The sequence below is a fragment of the Pavona decussata genome, unplaced genomic scaffold (assembly GCF_977016875.1).
Source record: "Pavona decussata unplaced genomic scaffold, jaPavDecu1.1 SCAFFOLD_69, whole genome shotgun sequence".
Taxonomy (NCBI): domain Eukaryota; kingdom Metazoa; phylum Cnidaria; class Anthozoa; order Scleractinia; family Agariciidae; genus Pavona; species Pavona decussata.
Window position 1 is genome coordinate 678,331 of NW_028145488.1, and position 18,820 is coordinate 697,150.

At 41.3% G+C, this 18,820-nt stretch overlaps 1 protein-coding gene and 1 long non-coding RNA gene across 3 annotated transcripts in view; one reads left to right on the top strand and one right to left on the bottom strand.

The window, feature by feature from the left end:
- LOC146477661 (uncharacterized) overlaps positions 1 to 18,820 on the bottom strand; it is a 72,119-nt gene that overhangs the window by 19,957 nt on the left and 33,342 nt on the right. The gene's annotated exons all lie outside the window — the stretch shown is intronic.
- LOC146477662 (uncharacterized) overlaps positions 1 to 18,820 on the top strand; it is a 41,205-nt gene that overhangs the window by 18,406 nt on the left and 3,979 nt on the right. The window lies entirely within an intron of this gene.

The following is an 18,820-nucleotide window of genomic DNA, read 5'->3' on the forward strand; positions in this document are numbered from 1 at the left end:
CGAATTTGAAAGCGTCGAAGTCGAGGCGATAGATGGCGTCCACGAGACAAGTAATACGTGTGAAGATGATGATACACTCGAACCGTACGCGGACGAGCCGATAGCAGACGAAGAATGGCTAAAAAGATATCGCAAGGAACAAGAGGAGAAGCGACGACTCGAGGAAGATTTAACGAAACGCTTGGAGAATAGAGTGCGTGTTAGTGGATGGTAAAGTTCTCACCTTGCATTTTGCATACGCGCTCTTCATTATCATCTGTCAAAACTATGGCCAAGTACTCACAAACATTCGAAGGAATTATTTTCCATGTAGATGTACTTGTGGTAACTGTAGCCGTGATCTGCTAGCAAATATCAGCGAGTGCTACTGCTGCAAGGAACTCGAAGGCAATTGGGAAGCGCTGACTAGCGACATTGTTCTTGCGGAACTACAGGAAGGACACGTGTTGAACTGTGATAATAATAGCTTGTCTCGTTCTCTGAAATTTCGGCCGTAAATTTAATTGTAGGATGGAAGTTGTTAGCTTGTCCAATGAACAGGTTAATTTCCTTTTTGTCACTGTCCCACAGTTTACAAAATCCATTGTATCTTTTAGGCGCATACGTCTTGCGAAATGTTCGAAGTCTAACAAGAGTTGGCGTCTAATGTAATTCGTGTCTGTCACCGGTGTCGGGACAAATTTGAGCCCTTTAGAAATAACGCTAACAGGCTGTCGCTAAGTTGTTTGTTTGAAAAATTCTTCATGAATTTCTCGTGTTTTTCTCTTTGTATCTCAATCCAATTTTTGCCCATTTTTTTTCTACGCTCTTTGCGCTTGTTATTTGTTTTGTGCCCTTTTTTATTTTGAACCCCCGTTGTGGTGGTTAGGTTTTCAGAGATAAAGCTGTTATACTTTTCAACATTTTTATTGTTTGCAGAATTCTGCAACACATGTGTGTGCAATATTTGTTTGAGCTCGTTGAATTCTTGCTGCAGTTTATCTACCTTATCTACATCGTGGTTTACAATGTTTTCTGTGTCCGCCGAGTGCGACCGTTCTCGCATCGATCTATTTACATCAGTGGTAGCATTTGTGCTAGTATTTTTTGAGAGCTTGGTCTCAACGAAACTTCGCGGATCTCACGATCTATGAGAATATATACCAAAACAATTACGCTATATTTTATAAAACTTGCGACTGAGTTAACAGTGAGGTCAAACTATAAACCTCAGAAGGTTACAACGCTTAGAATGTCATAAGCGGGTGTGAATATTCAGCATCGAAAGCTTACCATTCGCTTTTCCCTGCTCCTCTTCGAAGGTGTCTCTCGGTCTTCGTCTTCCTTTCGCTTAGCTGTTTTAAAGGATAAGCACAAACGCGATGTCATCCTACTTCAGTTCACGTTTTAAGTTTAAACCTGACTTCATCAGCCTTGTGAAATCCTCGTCATTGAAGTGCATCGAGCACAAGGACGAGGTCTTTCCAGGCGCGCGTCCACATCTTCCTCCGCTCCAGCATAAAATCGATCCATTTCCTTCGCCTCCTCAGTCTTTGCGGGCATGTAGTGCCAAAAAAAGGAATCCTGTGCATGCTTATTCCATTTGCTTCGTCTTTGATGTTTCCACATCTCGCTGCAACACATCTTTCCTGCATTTTCGAGAAACGTGCAGAAATACCGCGACTTGTTTTCAGTGAGATCCAGAGAAAGGCTGAAGTCACGTGTTCCTGAATCTACGTCACAGCTCTTGTTAAACCGAGAGGAGACTAATGCGAATGGTGGGCCAAAATGGCGGCAAATTTGAACGTCTTATAAAATTCATAAAAAATTCGCGTTTTATGCAAATCGAAAAATTTTTTCACTGAAGTTCTTAGGGTGATGTTTAGATTCAGATAAGAAAATAAAAAATTTTCTGATATGGGCACTTTAAGCTCCAACAACTGGGTAAGGATAGGCTTCTCCTCTCACAAACTGCTGTATGTTTGCCAGGTTAAACTTTTGGAAGGCAAACGGATGCTTGGTATAATCTCCATTGAACGCAGCTGATTCCACCATACCAACAATCAACACATTAGGAATTCTTCCATTGCCTGGATCGTTGATTTCAAAATGACGCACATCTGCTCTCAAGTTGTATGTTCTCACTTCACCTCTAACTGTGGGGTAAGACACCACACTCTTTGTCTGCTTCACAGCCAACTCTCTCTCGATCGAGGGGTTCAAGGTGACCACACACAACACAAACTTCACTTTGATATCATCCAAGGTCAGTCTAACCGTTTCAGTACCATGATACCTCACCATCCAAAAGTTTGGATTGTTGAAGAAAATCTGGATTTGAATGGGTACTTGGGGGACCATTAACTTAGAAAGGTTGAAGATCTCATTGTGTGGTTTGAATCTAAAGGGTCTTGTCTTTCCCACCAATTGACTCGATTCCCTTCTAGCTCCCTTCAGCCATGCTTTGGTCTCATTACTCAAGGCAGAGTAGTCAGCATGAGGTGTCCTATGATTCATTTGATCGGCTGTCAAAGCGTTTGGGGGGTTCAATCCATTGTACCACCCCTCTGGTGCCAAAATGTCTTCCCCATCTGTTCTGTCAAAATTGCACACCTTTTCGATGAAGGCTTCATAAGAATAGGTGTCTATTTGAGGGCTAATGAGTGTATCTCCAAGACGGATGTTCATCTGTTTGATCATGGAGTGAGCCAAATTGGTGGTCGGAAATATGGTCGTTGTGTTCGATCCTGTCAGATCGGTTCCATCTGCTTTCTTAGGAGTAAAATCCACTTCCAGAAAACTCCGACTCAAATCACAATACCCCGATTGAGGTTCGATGCGAAGGTCGACGGGTGTGATACCCGTTGTAAAAGGTGAAACGGGTATATAGCGTCTGTTGAGAATGCTAGTGTCTGTGGCAGGTACTGAAAACAAGTTCAGTTTGGGGTTCACCACACTGGCCGAACCCGGTATGGGTGTTGCAGCACTCATCTTCTTCGTTTGCGTGTCCGCCTGCGTCGAGATCTGTGACGAACTGATGCTTTACGCTTGACACCTCCTCCCTTTTGAACCCTTCTCTTGAGATACTTGACAAGATTTGGATCGAGTGGGTCGGGTGCGCCATAATATATCGAGCCGCCTTTTTGGGGTCTTTTCGGTCGTCTGTAATACACGCGTGGTGTACTAACCAAAAATGTCGTTGATTTTCCGTCTCGACTTCGCATGAATGTTGTCCAAAATTCCTGTGGCTTTACGTTTAAGAACTCTTTTGGCTCCTCTCAAAGCACCTTGTTCCGCTCCGCGCTTAGCTCCTGAAATGCTAGGCAACCCCCATCGTCCTCCTTTTTTAAATCCTTTGATCGCCCCTCTTTTAGCTTCTTTCAGGGCCTCTTTTTTCATTTCCGTAGCAAAATCGTACAAAAACCTCGACAACCCGCTACCGGACTGAATCACCACCGGTGTGTGGTAACGTGTCAATCCGCTTCCGTACATGGTTTCCAACAAATAATACTCCACACAACAAGTCGTCAAATTTTATCAACCACCAGCTCGTCGTATGGCAACTGTAGCGATCGTTTTTCCCTGTGGTAATGTAGCAATTTTACCATCCAGATCAGCAATTTCAACCTCTATGATTTCCACTTCCATAGAACTCATGGGAATCCACTGATAATGAAGCGGTTCGACCAATTGGCGATGATCATACTCGTCGTGCTTTAAAAACACTTCTCTCAAAAGTTGAGCCTTTTGACTTCCCATGAAGGTTGATTGAGCCAAGCTACAGTACACGTGCAACGATCTGGATTTGGTAGTGGTGTTTTTCAAAAAAGCAGCGTTCTGACCTGAAAAGTGCCAGTTACATGTGCGAGAAAAGACCACTCGGGGTCTTCTAGGTCCTATGGGGTACGCGTGATTGTTCAAACCCCAGTATGATCGATTACCAGAATGTATTTCAGTTATTCTTGACTCGTGGTATTGTCTTCCACCTGTTGCCGTTTGAAGCTGTGTGCGAGGTGAGGCACCGGTCAAATAGTAATCACCCCTTGCATTCATTTCGAGCAGCCCCATCTTCAAACAAAACTCGAGGTCGAGTTCAAAACTAACCCCCACATTATTGTGGTCTTGATCATTAAAATCCACCTCCACGGTACCTTGTGCTACATCAACTTTAATCTCAAAGGAACGGTCCACATAAGTTCTTACTTCCTTTCTATTCCATTGTGTTGTTTGTACTTGCAACATATGTTCGATTTCGGTGGCTATTTTTTCTGAAATTCGACGCCACAACTCCATCCCGGTCGTGATGGGAGGACCTCCAAAAATTTCGTGTGCCACCAATTCTTTTGAAAGTGACGATTGGTTACCATCCACATCCTCCACTCGGATGGAGAATTTCACCAAAACATCATATTGGGTCACACCAAAACTCTCCATACCGAAATGTTGATTGGGAACGGACAAGGAGATCAAGGCTGCCTCCCATTCTTCTCCCTTGGGTAAATTGATTCTATCCTCCAAACGCACTTTAAAAGACGTATTGGTGTTGTTGGGAAATTCCAGAGTGGGATCACTTATGACCAGAATGCGGGACATGGTGTAATCGTATGACGTCTTTCTTTGACACCCAACTGTCGTACTTGGTGGGCCACCCCTTCCAACGGACGAGTACTCTGTTTCCTTGTCTTTTCACTATCTTTTCGATGCGAAACACGTCGTCGTCCTTGGCATCCACCTTTTGAAGATCTTCGTTGTAAAACGTTCCTTTTATCGGAGTTCCATCCCATTCCACAATCTTGTACGTGTTGATGGGACCGCGTCTCGCCTCAGACACCAAAAACACCTCCTCGGTCCATCCAGGCAAGTAACTCTTCTTGAATGTTCGAAACTTCTTGTTCAATCTCACACGGTCGCCTTTTCGAAAACGTGTCTTCGCTGGTTTCTTAGCCACGTCGCTACCATACAACGTGTTCCATACCTTGGGGGTGTTTTCCAAAGTGACGTCTTTAGGTGCCATACCGATGCTTCTATGATACGAAGCATTGTATCCCCGTACGAGTTGAGTAAGGACATCCAAAAACGAAAGGGTGTTGTAGACCGTAAAATATCTATAAAGTCTATCCTTAAATGTGCGGTTGAAGCGTTCCACGACGCTGGCCTTGGTATCTCCCGAAGTCGAAAAATGATGAATGCCCTTCTTCCTCAACATGTTTTGAAAATGACTGTTGTAAAACTCCTTTCCATCATCCGTTTGAAGTGTTTTCGGTTTTCTTCGACCAGCTACCAATCTTGAAAAAGCTGTCGTCACGGAAAGTCCTGTTTTCGACTTAAGGGGTAACACCCACGCAAATTTGCTGAACACGTCGATCACACATAACAAGTACTTTACACCGCGATTCCATTTTGCAATGTTTTGTACCTCGATTAAATCTGCTGCCCATTGTTCGTTGGGTCCATGTACCATAACACGTGAGGTGGGAAAACGTCTGCGAACGGGTTTATGGAGAGAATACCCCAGATCGCGCTTCAATACGGCTTTCACTCTTTTCACAGACACCCCTTGAGCTTTAGCAAATCGTTCGGCACCGCCCAAACTACCGGGTTGTGTCGGATCCCTATATCTCCTCAACAATTCGCCATTGGTGATTCTTTTTTTCTTCATTGTAAAAACTTAGCCAATTTGAGGAGAGCCACAACCCAGACGTTGGTGTACTTCAACACCAAGAACCGGTACTGGCGATATGAATCAGATCTTCTGTTCAACCACATAATAAAGATCAACAACCGTCCCGCGTTAACATCAATCGCAGTCTCAATAAATACTTCTTCTGGGTCCCCATGGTCCATTCTATCCACTTCGTTTTTATAAGAAACGGTATATTTCGAGGATTTTTTCACCAACTCATTATAGTACTCCCGAGAGAGAATAACATCATCAAACGACAGCGTATTCATGATTGAACACAATTTTTATTAGAGCTATCTTTTGCAATACTTTTTACAGCAAGTCACAATGGGGGTGCTTATGATTACGTAATGAGCGATTACAATCTAAACAATTTCCGACACGACGTCTTCGCCTCATCTCTTCACGGGATTCCTCATTGGGGCATTCGTACTCCAACCGATGTTCAAATCTTCTCTCCCTCTCTTGCTTCCTTCCACACGTCTCGCCTTCCATGCGTCAATGGCAGCATCGCTAACGAACATTGTTGGACCTCCCCTCCGTGCTGGTCGGATGATGGGTCTACCACTTGCTTCTTTTACAGCTTGCTCACTAGTCTCAATACGCAGACTCCAATACTCGATGGGATCCTCGGTTTCTTCAGCCTTCTTGTTATCTGCAATCTTCTTTCTCCTTATCCACCCTGTTCCCCACAACCACACCCAGGGGTTATCATTCTCATCCATCAGGTCTGGAGGATTGCAAGGAGTATCCTTGGGTGGGGGTGGTGGACTCTGGTTCAAGACATCCGGATCATCGTGTGGCATTTTTGCGACATAATCTTCATACTCATTTTCAACGATGTTTTTGGTGTGAAACAGTTTCTCAAGCGTGTTATCAAATAAACGCTTAATGGCATCTCTCCCCCAATGCGGTAAATCTCTCATTCCGATGATGGCGCTTTTACGAGCCAAAAGAGGAGTGTAATCCTTCATCCTCTCAAATTTGAAGGGTGCCCGCGTTGAGTCGTTCGTCTCATCTTCTGTTTTAACCAGGCGAAACCAACAAGTTTCATCCAGATCAAAGACAAACAACTCTTTCGATTCGCCAAATTGATTAAATTGTCGGTTATAATCGATCGTCATCTGAACACCCCAACCTGTACCACCGCAAACACTCTCCATCTCGCAGCAATCCTGTCGCTTCTCAAAACAACCAAACGCATAAATGCGTCGGCATGTTCAATAATGTTATAGTTTCTACACAAATACCCTGTCATCTTTGAAGGTGGCATTAGGTGTAGTTTAGTGAGATCGGCAGGAATGTGTCGTTTAAGACGTCGATTGGCAAAAATAACGTGAGGTGCTGCTCTCACCATATCCATTTTGCTGATGGGGTCTTGATCGTGGGAAACACGTCTGTGTCCGGGAGGAAGGCGTAGTTTCACAGTCATCTTGACATCGTGTGCCAACTCTTCAGCCACGGAATCTGCTCCCGCAGCTCCACCCGTGTACAAGGTAAAACCTTCCAAACTAAATGGAAACGGTAACTCTGGAAAGTAATTATCCGGTAGGTTGGGTATTTTCGTCTCTTCAATACGTCTATGATTCAAAAAAGGCAACAGATCGCTACGTGTCTTCAAATCCATGATCTTTTTGATGTAAATCGGAGGTAAAATCACCCCTTATATAAATGAAATCATTTACCACGTGACATAACCGGTCAAACAAGTCAATCGTGACAAACCCGTTTTCAAACCAGTTCAAACTAGTTTATTTTCGCGCCATTTATTACTATTTAACAAGACACTCTCGACCAAAAAGTCATCACATTTTCATCAACCGTTCAAGACATCATGACGACCTCTAAAGAAGAATCAATCGATTTTGATGGTGTGTTGGAATCCCTCTTCACATCGCCTGAAGAACCATTAAAAGAGGTCATCAAGAAAGAAGAACACGAATTGCTTGCCGAAGGTGATGCCCCTGAAAACCCTCCCAAATGTCTTCGCTGCAACGAGGTTCTTGCCTATGGTGAAGTGACAACCAAAAACGGAAATCTATTCACCTACATGAGATGTCCCAAAAAAGTGGAAGGTACGATGTGTTTCATCACCTGTGGAACCGAGGATTCCGACCGCTTCTGTACCTATCTAGAAAAGGTGGGAACAGATCTCTGCCACTGCTACGGAGCCACAGGAAACAACGAAGAAGAAATTCCCTTCGAAAACATGGAATGTTACTGTGAAAGTTCCCTGATTTTAGCCATGTCCGCCTCAGTCAACAACCCGGGCAGGTTATACTTCAAATGCCGCAAGAACGGATGTCGTTTCTTCCAGTGGGCTGACTCACCCCCAGAAAAGAAAGTATGGGATTGGTTAAGCGCAAGAATCCCCCCGGCGCATCGTGTGGAGCAAAAGTACCCGCCCAACGAATTGATGCGTCCCTCCCAATTTCCCAGGAAACACCCCTTCAAGAGTCTTTGCACCCCCAAGAGAAAATTAGAATCGCCAAGAGAGCATGCGCAAAAGTTAATGCGTAGGACGTGTGACGATGGAGGGGAAGACAGTACAAGAGCGTGGCAAAATGCTTTAATGAAATTTGGAAGCATGATGGAAAAGTGTGTAACGGATCCTGAGGGTTACCGTGCTGATTTAAAAGCACGAGCCAAGCAGAGATGTAAAGCTAAAGGAAAACCCGCCGGTTGGAAAAAGAATGCCATCAAAGGTACCATCCAAGGTTCCACCATGCAAAAAGACTTCATAAAAGACTGTGCATAAGCCTGAACAGTATACACTTTGTAACTTTTTATTTTCAATAATAAAACATTTAATGAATTACAAACTTGCGTGGTTTTTTATCAAAATGTAACCCTCTTATACGTCCAGAGACGGCACAACGAGAAATCAACAATGAAATCCTTTTAAACCCCGGATAACATACTTCATCATCAATCATTTCAAAGATCCTACGGGCTACACATGCATAGTCTTCCATAAAATAATGTTCAGCAATCGCTGTATTCGGTTCACACAGTTCCACATTTTCATCCGTATCCTCCACATTGCATCGAAACGACAACAACTGTTCCATCACCTTGTTAAACAACAACCGGTTTTCAGCTTTTTCATTTCTACCTCGGCGATAAAATGTTGATGTTTTCACAGGGTTCTTGGCTCTCCATTTTTTCAACACTTCCAACTTGTGGAGTTTTTCCTCTGGGGTCAGGTTACGACGTCTCTCCCGTGCTTTTTTCAGCAAATGTTCCTTGTTCGTGTGGTAATATTCACTCTTCTTCTTAGCGAGTTCTCCAGGTGATTTTTTGCCGCGCCCATTAAAATCTCTGCTTCTCTCAGGATGCTTTCTCAACTCGCGAGCACGGGCACAGATTCTCACCCTATTTTCTTCATAGTATATTTTTTTGCGATTCAAAATTTTATCCTTATTCAAAGTATAATTCCTTTGCCAATTGACTTTAGCTTGTCGCCTTCTCTCGGTCTCATCCATTACTTGCAATAAAACCAAAAACTCGTCTTCTCCTTTTATATACTCTCCCTAAACTGGGTACTAATATAGGGGGTAGGGGGGTACCCCTCTTATATTATATATTTAAAAATATTGTACTCAAAAATTAAAATCATTCACAATCATCATGCTTCACCAGCAAGACGATGTCTGTCTCATTATTGACATGGAGGGTTTCTTTCCAAACAAATATGGACATGCACGTTTCGAATGCCGAGAGCTTGGATACTGTAGTTGCAAGGGTGATGTGGGGAGGTACGCCTTCAACCCAAGACGTGGTTACAACAAACTAACACCTGTTGAACAAAAAAGTTGGCTCTACGCTCACACCATTCACGGTTTATCCTACTACCCTGACATGAAAGAAGAAGAAATCTAAGTCAGTCCCAAGTCTGTTGTACGTGCCTTGTATAAAGAATTCAAGACCGAGCAAAGATCCGTGATAGCCTTCAAAGGGGGTCACATCGAAAAGGATTTGTTGCTGGACCTCAACATCCCTTTCTTGGATTTGGAAAGATGCGGATGTCCCAAGTTTGAAAAACTGTTAGACATTTTGCCTGAAAACACTGAACTAAATCCAGGATGTGGACACCATAAATCAAGCTGGCACCATTGTGCCATGAAAGAATGTGAAGCTTTTATGATTTGGTACAAAGATTTGATGAAATATGTGTAATAAAAGATTATTGTGTGACCAATGACTGTGTTGCGTGATTTTTGGGTTGACCAACGCCCCTCGTCGGCGGCCATGACACTTTGGATTTCATACTCGATCCTGATTGGTCCATTTTGAAAATACTCAATCCTGATTGGTTGTTACCTCTATCTACCCCCTTAACTACTCAGGTCAAATTTGATTTCAGGTTGATTTTCATTTAACCTAGGTTGATTCTCAATTTTGTTTGTCTCCTGGCCCTACGAGACACGAAAATTGAGAATCAACCTACAATCTTGGACAGATCAAATGAAAAATTAAGACCACCCCTCCCCCCCATTTCAATGATGGAAAAATGGCGCATTTTGCTTTGCGCACGAAACCATCATTGAATTTGGGGGGAGGGGGGGTTTAATTTCTCATTTTATTCTGTCCAAGATTGTCCGACGTTCACACTGACGTTACCAGTAGCTTCATAGGTCAAATACTATAAGATGAAACCTGCAATCACGCTTTTTAAACTAAACCTAGCGCAAAGAAAAATAACCACACGAAAACAGCGGTCCTGTGTGGAAATGAAAACATCACATAAGTACTGTATTTAAAAGGAAATCTTGATAAAGTGTGTGTCGTGTGTATTCTATTAATATGGAGATGAAATAGGCATAGTTGCGTGTCATGACTATTGTCGCATTAGGCTGAGTTATTGCAGCCTTAGTGTTAAAAAATTTTTGCAAGGCAAATAAAGAAGTGGAAAACTGAAAAAGCACCTGTCAGAACACGCTTGTACTCAATTCAAGCTACATTGTAACATTACATTCCAGAGGTATTATGAAGGTACTGGGAAGTGAATTCGTGAATAAAAGACAAGAGAGGCTCTCGTACATGAGATGGAAAACCATTTTCTTTTTCTTTCTTTTTTTTTTTTTTTTTTTTTTGTGCTTACGGGCCAAAGCCCGTGTAAATCAACTAGCTTGCAGCTGTTGAATAGACTGGTGGAAAACTAGAAAAAAGAAAGAAGAAAAGAAGAAAAGTCTAGAAAGATTAAGAAAAAAAAAGATTATGACGAGGAGACGAGGGGCTCGAACCAGAGGTAACATCTACGTTCAGCACACTGTACGCAATACACGCGGTGAACCCATGTGCTATTGCGTCTACACATTCAAGCTCTTGTGAATTTAAAGTTCTAAAACTGTCTTTGTTTACACTGAAGATCTTGAAACAAGACTGTAAACACTTCATTTTATTGATATTTTTCAATTCTTGAGAAGTTACAACGATTTTCTTATTTGAAAGTCTATATTGGCACGGTTTACAAACTGTTAGCAACGATTTTTCACGATTTACCACGGTTTTGTTGCAGTGAGAGACAAATGAAAGACTTGAATCAAATGTATTTTACTGATAGCCGGAATCGTCCAAAACCGTTTGAAACCGTTCAAAACCAGCCATAAACCGTGCAAAATACATCGTAAACCGTCAATAAAACGTTTGAAGTATCATTCCGGAAACATAGTTCCAGTAGGCGATGGCCGGTCAGTGAGTACTGTGACCCAAGGAGTTAATATTTTAGTCGTTCTCCGTTGTTTTGTATTATGCCGGTGATGCGACCACTCATAGACTGGATAGTTTTATCGATCACCTCCTGAGAAATACCACTGATTGTTCTCTGCACTCTATCACAGAATTCTTCATACGACTCATGTATGATGCCTTCGTTCAAGGCTGTCTTTTTCCAACTTTTTGGGAATTTTTAATAGTTCGCAGTGACAACGAGCCATAGCTTCACAGGCTGTTTTACTGTTTTGGCTAGGATCACCGTCTTGCAGCCAGAGGCGAGTCAATCCCCCGGCAGATCGTTCAAACATGGTGTTAAAGTGTTGGTCAATAAACGATGCAAAATATTTTGCATCCATTTTTTCGTATCTTTCGCAAATTATTGCTCCTCCACCGTGAGTTATTGCTACCATCATCTTGGCAACTTTACCTCCTGTTCCGACTTTACTTCCCTTAGCCAAACACCCTTGGTTTAAACCTTCGGATTTTTTTCGCCATACTCTCCCTTTGGGTGCTCGGGCTTGGTCCATGGGGTTGGTCTTGTAAATAAACGAGACCCCATCTAAGTAAAACGCGATAGTGTCCGTCCAGACACTCTGAGGGTAATTTGATTGCATCCGTCTAGCAAATTCTACTCTTCCCTCTTTGTCGCTTTGACTCATTAGTCCCTTTTTACGAGCCTGCAGGAAGAAGTACCCGTTTCTATTCAACAAACGCCGAACCGTTCGATCAGTGACATGACGCCGAATTCCTGTCCTCTCCATCAAGCGCCGCGAAGAAAATGAACCCTCTTGCTCTCTTAACTCTTCAGTGGTTCTAAGAATCAACGCTTCATGTTCAGGAGTAAGCTTTTTCTTTCTGCTGCTCAAATGTCTCCTGTTCTCATGTACTTCCTTGTATTTTGAGCTCGTTACGCGGTGAACACTTGCTGTCGAGACGTGAAAGCGTTCGGCGATCTCGTTTAATGTGAGATTTGTAGTCATCTTTAGGACTCTGATTGAAGCCTTTGTTTCTTCCGATATTCTTTTTCTCGAGGGCATGTTGTCTGAGGATTTTTCAGTACTTTTTGGAAAGTTGTGCCAACAATTACGTATTTTATTTACTCTCTGTTACCAAAATATCGCACTTGTAATACCTAAACACAGATACCGCCTTCAGGTTGTGACGCGCGTGACTTCGTCAGACACAGTTGATATAGCCCGATAAATGTGTTGACAAATAATCTACTAATTAGTCACTCCCTTTGTTCTGTCACGTTTAAAGCCGGCTGACAATCTTGGACAGATCAAATGAAAAATTAAGACCACCCCTCCCCCCCATTTCAATGATGGAAAAATGGCGCATTTTGCTTTGCGCACGAAACCATCATTGAATTTGGGGGGAGGGGGGGTTTAATTTCTCATTTTATTCTGTCCAAGATTGTAGGTTAAAAAATTTTAACCTGAAATGTATCCATTGTTTTTTGGAAGTTACACTTATTTAAGAGCCAATGTCGGAAAATATCGAGAATCTCAAATCAGTTCTAAAAATTCGAATTTTGGCTGATGCCACCCAAACATCCCTGTGGGTGAACTATTTCAAGAAATGATATTAAGAAATCCCCAAGCGCTTTACATTTTGAGAATTTTAGAAAAGTTCGAAAATTCGCTAAAAATACATTTTTTTATTCGGGAAATGGGTGCAAATTTCAACAATTTTCATCGACACAGCACAAGCGCGCAAGAGCTCCTATTGACTTGATATTACTCATGTATTTAGCAGACATCCAAAGCTTTAAGACCTCATAAAAAGGTTTGCAAAATAACTATTGCAATATTAGTTTCTGGCTTTTATTGTGTGCACTCTGATTGTGTGTTGTTTTGGCAGTCAAAATAACGCCCAACTTCAACCGTCAAAAGTCGATCCTGGTATGTCACAGATTGAAAAAAATACTATACTAAACGAAAGAACTGTTATTTTATTAATTATACCTGAAGTTTCAGCTCTGCAAATTAAAATGCTTGCGAGTAATAAAATTTTAACTTGAGCCCCCAAGTCGCCGTGCGCGACAAGAACGTGGAATGTAAACAAAGGAAAACATATGCAAATCACACGGAAGTTATAACTAGCCCATCAAAGCGCAAAGAATTGGTGGAAATTATGTTATCTAAACAGTTATTGCTATCTGAGAGACTGATAAAGCGAAATTATCCGTACAATAATATTAAAAAAGGTATTTTAGGGCTAGAGGGCTAAGGGTCATAAAATCGGGTCGGATGAACTCGCGCGGATGGTTCCGAGATAAAAAGAAATCAATCATTTTAAGTCCAAACGCTCTTAAAGAAGCTTTCAAAATGCACAATGGAGCAAACAAACAATGTCAGTAAAAGTAGATATTTTGAGGTATGATAGAAATGAACCATAAAATGTAAGTTTATTTTTAGAAATATAAAGAAATGACAGAGGCCATTACGGGCCATCGACGATTCCGTTTTAAATGGTCCGTCCCTTGGTTATACTATGCCATATTAAATCCAAAAAGTAACAAGATACAACAAAATAAATCAGAGTTTAAAATAATCTTAGAAAAGTATAATACTCACTTGGGGATTAGATTTCCCGCATCGCAAATTTCTAATTATATACATTTTAGGATTGTTTACTCACTGACCTTGTGTCGTGTTCCGTGTTCCAAGTTTGCACAGCTCTCACTAGAGTAAAACCCTCCGCCTTGTTTAAACATTTCATAAAAAAGAGTGACTTATTTGTTCATTAGAACTATTTATAGATAGGTAGTAAATAACCCTCGCATAAACACAGAAAACGAAGAAGCCACTTCATCTTGTTTATTTCGGTGTTGTGTTACCTGTCACGTTTTTCAAGTCACGTGTTGCTGTACACGGTATCGTGAAAATGAAATATAACATATTCTTTAGTTATTTCTTTTGGGGTAGTAAAATAAAGGGGACTAAATAAAGGAGGACTGTGTAATCAGAACTAAAAGAATCTCCTAGTGCACCTCCGCCATCTCCGTTTATATCTTCATAAGCAAAACACTACTTCTCTCCAGAAATGAATATGGGTGCCAATCGCACCCATGCCGGAGCTTTCCAGGGTCATTCTTCTTCTAATCCCTGGAGTTAAAAAGACAGAAAGGGAAGTAAGAAGAAGAGACTCCAAGAGTCATGAGAGCTTTGGCGTTACCTTTCAATGACTTTAAGTCCATTGATCCGTTAAAAAATGAGAAATGCTTGTCATTTGTTTCCTCATTTCTGTTGGACACCCGCTTGAAGAGGACACATGTAGAGTACCTCTTCCAGTGTTTCGTAAATTTTCTGCCACGCAATTTTTATAAGGAAATATCCCCCGGCTTTAGGGACAGACCATTAGAAAGGTTCTGGGGTAGGGAGGAAGTACAAAATAAAAATATTTTCGTGCAAGGGAAAATCTTATGAAAAAAAAATTCATGCACACCGAGTAGCCTTAAAAATACTCCCGCATTGGCCTAAAGGGACATGTTAGCGAAAACACTTATGCCGCTCTTAAATTCCCACCCACCATAACTTTCGTTATGGTCCGTCCCTTACAACTGAAGTATTTGAGACTTTCGTAGGCTTAATTACCAGAAGCTGTTTAGAAAATGAGCCCGCGCTCCTCCCCTTCTCGGGGAAGGACAAGATCGAACCCGAGAGAACGGCGAAAACTGGGGCTTAGATCTCCACTTATTTGTCTTTACTTACATAAAATATTAGTTAAAGAAATGACAGACAGATTGGTGGAAGTAAAAAAGGAGGTCTCCTTCTCGATGTTAAGGAACCGGACTTGCTAGAGTCACCTCTTCAGTAGTTAATTTCTTGGCTTTGGTAACTGCAATCACTGCAATCAATGGCTTCTTTAAGCAACTTCAGGTATGGGGCTTTGCGGCGAATTGGTAGATTAGGGATGTCGAGATTGAGGCCTTAGCAATCACCTGAAGCAACGAAACCTTCAACCCCTCAATGTGTCTTTTTCTGCCATGACACAGATGTTGTATTGGTCAAACATTATTGGATGCTGGAGGGTGACAGTAGCCATCACTTCATCTCTGGCCGTAGAAAAGTTTATTTCTTCTTCAATAGCTGCAAGGTCGACTTCATGGGTCTGCCGGCGAGTTGTCGCAGAAAGGCGGGAGAAATATGAAGATATCTGCTGAGAGGCCAGCAACTCAGTTGATTTAAAAAGCCGCTCGCCATTCGAACTATGGGAACTTCTCGTATCAAGTGCTACAAGACTTGCGTCGACTTTCCGTCTAGTGGACTGACCAATGTTGAATTTATCAGTGAGGTAGGCCTTCTGCTTTTCACTAAAACGATACGCCTTCTTAGCTGGTCGCAGCCCCCATCCCTCTGTTAAACGTCCTCTGGATTGTCTGCTTGCAACACCGCTGGTTCTTAAGGTTGGCACAACACCGACGCCCTCTTCTAAAACCTGCTGATAGCCAAGCTGGGCAAGACCAATAAGAGTGTGTTTTTCCAGGGACCGTATGCATTTCTCAGAGAATAGATGTTTCGTCAATGCCGAATGTCTCTGGAAAACCCTTGTACATCCACTCTCCGGGCAAATGTATACACCATGCTTGGTCTAACTCTCCTGAATGTCACTGGAACTCTCTTCTGTTTTAGGAAACTCGTCGTTGTCAACATGCTTTTTGTCTTTATGGCCGAGAGACTTGAATTACCCCGAAGAAAATGCAGATTCTAACCACCTGTTTTCGGATTCTGTAATTAGGCAAATTTATAAGTGTCAAAACGATGGGTTAACGAATACATTCAGTGTATTCTGTTCTAGTTTTAAAAGAGCTTTGTATATTGCTAAATTTTGTTATTATTTTTTCCGTTGCTCTTATTAGTTTTGAGTTGATCTTTCCGATTACGTAGGGGTTTTCTGAGCCATCCTTAATTTTTTTTAATGAAAATGTACAATAGTCGAGGGCCCCAAATGCAAACAACAACAACAACAACAACAACAAAAAACTGAACGTTACCTGTTGTCAAGGTATCAGCCTTGATTTCTTTTCCTCTGCAAATGTCATATGCCCTCCATGCTTTGATACCACCTTCTGTAAACTCAACTTGTTGTTGAGTTTACTGACATTTTGGATCTTCGCTGTGTCGCTGATTGGCGATGCCGTTGTGATTACATCCAGACACGCTACCAGAGCCGTTCTATCGATCTCTCATGAGAACTTCAGTAAAAATTACTAGACATTACGTAAAAATCACTTACGCGATCCAACAGCAATTAGCTGGCCTGTTTCCTTCAAAATAAGTGAAGATAGTCGACTGTTTATTCTGAGTGTTCCTTTCACTTTTGCTGGCTTATGTGCGATTTTTGGACTTGGAACCGAACACATAATTTTCCCTGTTCTCCATCTTACACCATATTCCACCCGATGACGGAGACATAAGGTTATGAGTTCATGAGACACATCCGTCGAAAAAAATCCTGATTAAAAAAAAAACCCTTCGTTATAGTACTGTCACGAAAGAATCACGCAACAAGATTAAAAACAAAGTAAAAATTAAACCAAATGTCGTTTACCTGCACGAGCTAGTAGCAGTTTCATTTCACTTTCCAACGGTGGATCTTCACTAGGGCCATACATTTCCAGATGTCTCGTTCACATTTAAGAAGAGGTATACATTCGTATTGACCAGGATATTCCTAGCTAACATCGCATTTAAAATTTCCATCAACAAGAGTCCAAAAACCTCACAATATTTTTTCTTTCCACACACAGCGTTATAAACGCTGTAGATTATACCATGTGTCGCTTATGCAATGAAGTTTGTTTGGATTTCGAAATACTGTACAGAATTAGGTGGAGCTGCAGGGTAATTTATTCAAATCACTGACTATACATGTTACTTGACACCAAATTAAAGAACCAACATTTGGCGCCGAAACCTTTGTACGGCCTGATATGATACAATTTCAGTTACTCGCTAGTTTTTAAGTCGTTTTATTCAGGTAAGCTACCTACGCCTTACATCACGAGAAAGATGATGAACACTTGCTAAGACTGTGACTGGGTGGTGGGTATTAGTTTCTAAAAATTCTGGACGAACATCGAAAACCAATTCTTTCGTAAGAGTATCTCAAAGCCGGCTTGGAGGAGATGGACGTCTGTAGAAGACCCTGCCTGGAAGGTGTGTTCATCATTATTGTAAATGTTTGCTTTGATATACGTACATCTTGATGCTTTTTGGCTTTGAGCACAAACAATTATTGTTTATTTTATTTGGGATACAATTATTACAGTTCGTTTTGTTTGTGGTCTTCATAGCCGCTGTCATTCCATTTTGTTGAGAGGTCATTTACAACAATTTTGACTTTCATTTCATAGTTCATTTTTATCTAAGTAAATTTATCATCTGTTGCCGAAGCTAATAAAATAAAAAAATAAACATAGTTTGCCGATGGGGTTTTGAAGTTGAAATGACTGATAGACCGAACGCCTGTTACTTCAGAACCGGGAATTCACCCGACCAGATTTCGTGACCGTGCAAAAAAGCCAATCGCTGTTTTTTAATTACTTTGTTTTAGGATATTGCCTTGTTTGAGATTATTCGACGAACAATTGCGCTTTATTGGCTTCCCAGGTAGCAATACTTGTTTAGATAACATAATTTCCACCAATTCTTTGCGCTTTGATGGGCTAGTTATAACTTCCGTGTGATTTTTTCCTCGATTTGCATATGTTTTCCTTTGTTTACATTCCACGTTCTTGTCGCGCACGGCGACTTGGGGGCTCAAGTTAAAATTTTATTACTCGCAAGCATTTTAATTTGCAGAGCTGAAACTTCAGGTATAATTAATAAAATAACAGTTCTTTCGTTTAGTATAGTATTTTTTTCAATCTGTGACATACCAGGATCGACTTTTGACGGTTGAAGTTGGGCGTTATTTTGACTGCCAAAACAACACACAATCAGAGTGCACACAATAAAAGCCAGAAACTAATATTGCAATAATTATTTTGCAAACCTTTTTATGAGGTCTTAAAGCTTTGGATGTCTGCTAAATACATGAGTAATATCAAGTCAATAGGAGCTCTTGCGCGCTTGTGCTGTGTCGATGAAAATTGTTGAAATTTGCACCCATTTCCCGAATAAAAAAATGTATTTTTAGCGAATTTTCGAACTTTTCTAAAATTCTCAAAATGTAAAGCGCTTGGGGATTTCTTAATATCATTTCTTGAAATAGTTCACCCACAGGGATGTTTGGGTGGTATCAGCCAAAATTCGAATTTTTAGAACTGATTTGAGATTCTTGATATTTTCCGACATTGGCTCTTAAAAGCTAAACACCTTGGTGCAGAAAAGGTACAAGTCAACAACATTAGGTTACGTTATAAAGCTGATTTAAGATTGAGAGCGCTGCAGTAATAAAGGTAACATAAGAAAGACATGCTCACAATATTCT